The 6,440-nt window shown below is 41.6% G+C and overlaps 1 long non-coding RNA gene and 1 other non-coding gene across 4 annotated transcripts in view; one reads left to right on the top strand and one right to left on the bottom strand.

The window, feature by feature from the left end:
* LOC116086015 overlaps nt 1-1,121 on the top strand; it is a 58,021-nt gene extending 56,900 nt beyond the window's left edge. For all 3 annotated transcript variants that reach the window (XR_004116786.1, XR_004116788.1, XR_004116787.1), the window contains one exon: nt 811-1,121. This is a non-coding gene — a long non-coding RNA (uncharacterized LOC116086015). The remainder of the gene's footprint in view (nt 1-810) is intronic.
* Nucleotides 1,122-4,900: 3,779 nt separating this feature from the next.
* Nucleotides 4,901-5,044, bottom strand: LOC116086699. Its single transcript, XR_004117070.1, has one exon. It is a non-coding gene; the product is annotated as a small nucleolar RNA SNORA48 (small nucleolar RNA).
* Between the last annotated feature and the right edge of the window lie 1,396 nt (nt 5,045-6,440).

Below are 6,440 nucleotides of genomic sequence, written 5' to 3'. Positions count from 1 at the left end.
AGAACCATTGTTCATTGAAACAGTTGGTGAATGACTTTATGAATAGACCATCTTAATACACACACCATCTCTTAAATGAATGTAACCTGTTATCTGTGGGCTGAGAATAAAGTCACTCAAGTCAAATAGGCTTGACCATAGCAGGAAGTCTGTATCCAAAAATCGTGCCTACAATTCATTTCTTGATGTAGCAGAACTATCAACTCTCAGTTTAGCTACAATGGAGGTAAAATCCTTTGGTGATGAAAATCCTTTGGTCATTGAAGTACAGTCTTATTACAATGAAATCCAATGTCTAAAAATTGTTCTTATTTTGGGCTTGTACCACAGTAAGAGCCAAGATTTTAAACTCTACTAAATACAAAACAAACAAACAAAAAGACTTTATATGCTCATTTACAAAAATACTAGTAGTGATGTATTATTTTGAAATACACAGTTAATATATTTGGAGTTATTTAAAATTTATATTGAGAAAAAGTATGTATTTTCATTATTGCTGTAGACAAACATCTACATAAGACTGTTAAATTGATTGTTGTTTTATATCAAACAACTTTTATAGTACTCATTTTTATTGTTATAATAGTTTATAAATTTCAAGGAACTTTTATTGCATTACAATAAGAAAAGTTACCTTATTTCAATTTATCTGAATTTGTTAACTTTTAAAAACATTTTAAGTAAATAGAATTAAATCACATTCTTGTTTCCCTTTTGTACCCCAACTCCTCCCAGAGACCCCCTTCAATACCTACAATATCTATTTTTGTCATATTCAATCGAATGTATGCCCCTCTCCTTCTACAGATCTTATAGTGGCTACCAAGAGAAACTAATAAGGAAAAGCAGGTAGGCTGACCAGCTCACCTACCACCCAGGCCAAGATCCAGATCCAGAGCTATGAGTTAGCCTATCCCAAAGTCTATGTCATCTGAGAATGGTTGGGACCAGTCTTGGTTGATCCAAAGCTTCATGATCTCCATGACACAGGGCAACAACAGGTTAACTGGGAAGAGGCCCCATGAGGATTCAATATTGATGGTGTCACAGAAGTCAGCGATCTCCAACCAGAGCTCAAACTCATTGCAATAAATATTTGTAACTAAAGATGTGATGTACTCAGCGATTAGATGTGTTTTATGTGCTCTCTCTCTCTCTCTCTCTCTCTCTCTCTCTCTCTCTCTCTCTCTCTCTCTCTCTCTCTGTGTGTGTGTGTGTGTGTGTGTGTGTGTGTGTGTGTGTTTGTTGTAGGGTGGGGAGGGTGGGGCGGGCACACATTATTTGGAGGGTGGCTGCAAGAGCAAAGGGCAGATATGAGGGGATGGGGAGAGGAACAGGACAGAGGTGCATGATGTGAAACTTACAAAGAATCAATAAAAAGTTTTAAATATAGATTTTTCATCATCACCTGGTATAGTGGCACATAGATTTAATATGAGCACTTAGCCATTAATATCTGAGAAAACAACAGAAGCAAGGCATTCCTACTGACCTCTCCTCCCTTTCTCCTTTTAAACAGTCCATAAAAGAATTCTCTGACCTTCTGAATAGGATATTAGACACTTACCCGAATAATAAAAACCCTATCTATTCTTGGAGGACAGAACTAGCCTTATTTTTGAAAACACAGAAACATAAAGAATTCAAATGAATCGGTCTTGCTAAATTCACCCATACTCTACGTCAGTAATGTTTTTAATCTTTTTCATTTATAAATTTGTATTAATTGCTTGCTATTGCTGTGATGAAACACTGTGACAAAGGCAACTTATAGAAGGAAGGGTTTGATGGGACTTCAGTTATAGAAGAAGAAGAGTCCCTCACCATTGTGGTAGGGAAGCCTGATGGCTGAAGAAGCAAACTGAGCTTACATCTTGAGTTACAATCACAAAACAGAGAGTTAATTAGGAATGGCTCCAGCAAGGCCACACCTCCCAAACCTACCCAAATGGAACCAGCAACCAATAAAAGTATTCAAACACCTGAGCCTATGGGGACATTCTCATTCAAACCACTTCATTATTCACCTGTGTGCGCACTGATGTCACATCAGGCATGAAAATGGATGGCAAAGGAGTCTGTTCTCTCCTTTGACGATTCAAGTTCCGGGTGTAGAACTGAAGTGGTTGGTAGCAAGCACTTTTACTCATTGTGACACTTCACCAGCACTTTACTATTTTTCTTCTTTTGTAGTGTTATGTTAATATTCAAAAGCCCACTGTGAGCATATTGCCAATAATCTATTCCAAAATGCATTTTATTTGTGACAATATGAAGGAAGCCAGTGGGAAAAAAATCAACTTCCTAAAATCTATATAGGGAGCCCTACATTTTTGAAAAACTTCTAGAATCCTCTATCATTTTTGTTGCTGTTGTTCCTTGATTCTGGATCTTTATTAAACTTTAGATATGATCTTTCATAAGAGGAAAAATATTTGTACATGGGTGAAGTCATGAGAACTGGCACTGTTGCTGCTGCTCAGCATTGGAACCCTGCTGGCATCATCTGCCACTACACATTATGTCATTTTTTTCAAGTCCCAGAAAGAGTATGTTTTAAACTGATATAGCTTATTTCTACTTGCCATACCTCTGTTATTTGGTAAGAACTTTTTTTAGGTTTTTTTATTAGACATTTTCTTTATTTACATGTCATATGATTTCTCCTTTCCCAGTTTCCCCTCCAAAAAACAAACAGACAAACAAAAACAACAAGAACAAACCCCTGTTATCTTCCCCCTCCCCATGCTTGCCACCCCACCCTCTCCCACTTATTGGCCCTGGCATTTCCCTACAGTGAGTCTAAGAACCTTCACAGGGCCAAGGGCCTCTCCTCCTATTGATGATCAACTTTGCAATCCTCTACTATACACATGCTGCCAGAACAATCAGTCCCACCATGTATAGTCCTTGGTTGGTGGTTGAGTCCCTGGGAGCTCTGAGGGCACTAGTTAGTTCATATTGTTGTTCATCCTATGGGGCTGCAAACCCTTCATTCAGTTCCTTTGGTCCTTTCTCTAACTCCTTCACTGGGGACCCTGTACTCAGTTTAATGGATGGCTGTGAGCCTCTACATCTGTGTTAGTCAGGTACTGTCAGAGCCTCTTAGGAGATAGCTATATTAGGCTGGCTTGACCTTCCTTCAGTATCTGCTCCATAGTTAGTCTCTGAAATCCTTCTGTGGGTATTTTGTTCCCCAATTTAAGAAGGAATGAAATGTCCACATTTTGGTCTTCCTTCTTCTTGAGTTTCTTGTGGTTTGTGGTTTGTTCTTCCTGTTAGAATCCTCTATCTTTAACTGCCTCCAAAGTTCAATCTCAAGACAAATTCTTTCTTTTAACACAGGCCAGGTAGCAACCAAATTTTAGACCTTTCAGAAATGCACTAGTCTTGTCAAACTCTCTGGGTAGACAGCATGAGAAATATTTTTCTTGTGTTTTGATTTTTATTCTGTTTAAGGAGTTAGCATTTCACATTCCTTTGGGCTTTCTCATTCTCAACTAGCCTTGTTCCAGGGAAGCCCACCCAATGCCACCACCTGCAGGAGGCAGGGTCAACCCTCCTGCTCCCCTGCTCTCAGGCGTTCTCACTGGCACCCATGCCTCCAGAGCCAGCTCCACTCCGCTGCCCAGTCAAGTCAGGGGCACAGAGCACACTCGCCCAAATGCAACAACCTTATGAGGGGCTGGGACAGCTCTTCTCTCACACCCTCGGGGCTGGCTCAGGTGTGCCTCACCATCAGGGCCAGCTCCACTATATTGCCCAGGTAATGCCCGCTCTCCCAAGTGCTACACCCAGTGAAGGGACAGAACCAGCTTACCTGCTATCATGACCCCGAGGCTCAGCTCTCTCGACTGCCTCAGGTGGTGAGGGTTGAGAGGTTAGAGGATATTTCCCTTCCCATCCCCAACTATTGCAGATGGCAAGCAGGGAGAGCATCATCACCCCCATCCATGCCACTGCATAGCAGATGAATGGTGGGGTCAGGTAACCTACATCCCCACCACCAGGGTCAGCTCTGCTATGCTATCCAGGTGAGTTACAGGGCCAACTTTCCCGAATGCCACCACTAGTGAGTAGGGCCAGCATTCCCGAGCACTATAGCCAGTTAGCCAGTTATGGGTGGGGCTGCCCAAACCAGGGATGTCCCCATGTTCTCTGGTGGTAATATGAGCCATAGACACTGACACCAATCCCTGCTGCTTAGTATCCATAGACCCAGATATGGCCCTCAGTGGCAGCTTAAGATGGGACCTCTTCATGGCCCCAGGTGGTGGGGCTGGCCACTCACAGCAGGCTACTCCTCTCCCCTCCAGAGTCTTCAGTTCCATCTCTCCTTATAATGCTCAAGCTGCTCCACTTCTCTTTCTCTCCCATCTGTCTACCACATACTCACACACTGTGGTGGCTTCAACTGCAGGCTGGCCACATGGCTGGCAGGTCCCTGGGTGATATCCTCCCTCTGTGCAACATGGTAGCAGGCAGATGTCTATGGCCTACCTGTTACACGCACTGTGGGGTCTGTGGGCATCATGGAGGTCTTCAAGTGTCAAGACTTTTTCCTCCTATGCTTCACTGCATGGTGGTAGGCTGGGTTCTGTGTGCCTTTGGCCTGCCTGTGCAGAGGGCAAATCTGTGGGTGTCTTTCCATGCCTATACCAATGGCATGGCAGAATGCAAGTCTCTATATATCTTCTTCCTCCCTTGATGTGCTGCCTGGATTTGATTTGATTTGATTTGATTGGATTGGATTGGATTGGATTGGATTGGGTTGGATTGGATTGGGTTGGATTGGATTGGATTGGGTTGGGTTGGATTGGGTTGGATTGGATTGGGTTGGATTGGATTGGATTGGGTTGGGTTGGATTGGGTTGGATTGGGTTGGATTGGACTTGATTTGTATGTCTTAGGCCTAACACAGCTTTAGCCATCAAGCTAGGCATCAAGTTAGGATGAACAAAGGACTGCCATTTACTCTGCCCCGGACTAATATAAGAATGATAGTACCAATAAGCTGTCTCTTTGCCTATTGCCAGAAACTAATGAAAATTCTTAATTAAGCTACTCCACAAAACTAATTTATAGACTCAAAAAGAATCTATTTACCTATTCAATTAAGCATTACTACTGAGATCTAAAACATACAGACCATGTCGATTTGGGGCAGACTACATGTCTTCTTTCAGTACCCAGGATAGGTTCGGCTATTGCTGAACTAGGCATCAATCAACTGCACATGTGGAGCCGGGGAGACATAAAGAACTAAAACAGATGATGGCCTTTTCCTTGAAGGTTTCCCTTGGAAGTGACATGTAGCCTGTCTCACATTCAATGCCAAGTGCATTTCCATAGGCACACTTAACTTTAGGAGGACAAAGAAAGATAACTTTATTTCACAAAAGTTAAATGCTAAATACTCCATGGACAACATTAAATACTATCACATTGAATCTGAATTCATGTGAATCCATCTAAATTCAGTAAATGCTGAAGACTAGTTTAATTAGGCATTTATCCTAAAGACATTTAGACTTAATCTGTGTATAGTAAATTAGCCCCTCACGGGCATGGCTATGAGCTCAGGTATAGTAGCCAAGTATAAAGGGACAGGTGATTAGACGACCTGGCAGGATGTTTCACTGTTGGAGAAGGACAGATTCTGGAAGTGGGTCAAGAAATAAATCAGTGTTAGGAGACACAGTGACACTGCAAAAGACGGCAGCGAGTGGAAGCCGGAAAACCAGCTTTAACCCATAAGGTGACAAGTACCTGGCTAATTGTATTCCATTGTTTATCTGCCAAGAGCCTTTGTTTCCCTTGCTAAAAGATACAGAACCAAATGGGTATGTTGTGTGAATCACTTTGTGAATCATAACCACTGTGTAATTCTCATAGGGAGAAAAAAAGATACTCTGAGTTCTTGTGCTAGATTAGGCTATCCCCAGGTTTAAATAAGTCTCTGCTTCAGTCTCAGAAACTACAATTGCTTGACACTGTACCAATTCATATCATTTTTTTTATATAGGTCAGCAACTCTACTTCTAAAATGAGAAAATGTGATAATAACAAGAAAATGTTTTATTACACTTTACAGAATCATTTCACATTGTGGTACCTGGAGCTTGTGTCATTTCCCATCACTGAACAGAGATAGAGACACTGAGCAACCAAGTGAACACTAATGAACATGACAGAATGGGAAATGAATACTGAGCAGGAAATAACCAGAGGAGGAAATAACACTTATCAGTGGAGGAAGGGAAAGGGGAAAATACAAAAGAAAAGTGCAGCATGCTGTATTTCCACACTTGATGTTTAAGGGTATTTGCAACTTGCTTTCTTGTTATATCTCCACATTTTCAGGGTCTCAGGAATTTTACTCATTCATGATACATTATTGCAGGCTTTATAATATTTGAAGCTTCAAGATTTCCTCT

This window comes from Mastomys coucha, unplaced genomic scaffold (genome assembly GCF_008632895.1).
Source record: "Mastomys coucha isolate ucsf_1 unplaced genomic scaffold, UCSF_Mcou_1 pScaffold12, whole genome shotgun sequence".
Classification (NCBI taxonomy): domain Eukaryota; kingdom Metazoa; phylum Chordata; class Mammalia; order Rodentia; family Muridae; genus Mastomys; species Mastomys coucha.
Note: the sequence above shows the minus strand (reverse complement) of the source record. Positions and strands in the feature narration are given on the sequence as shown.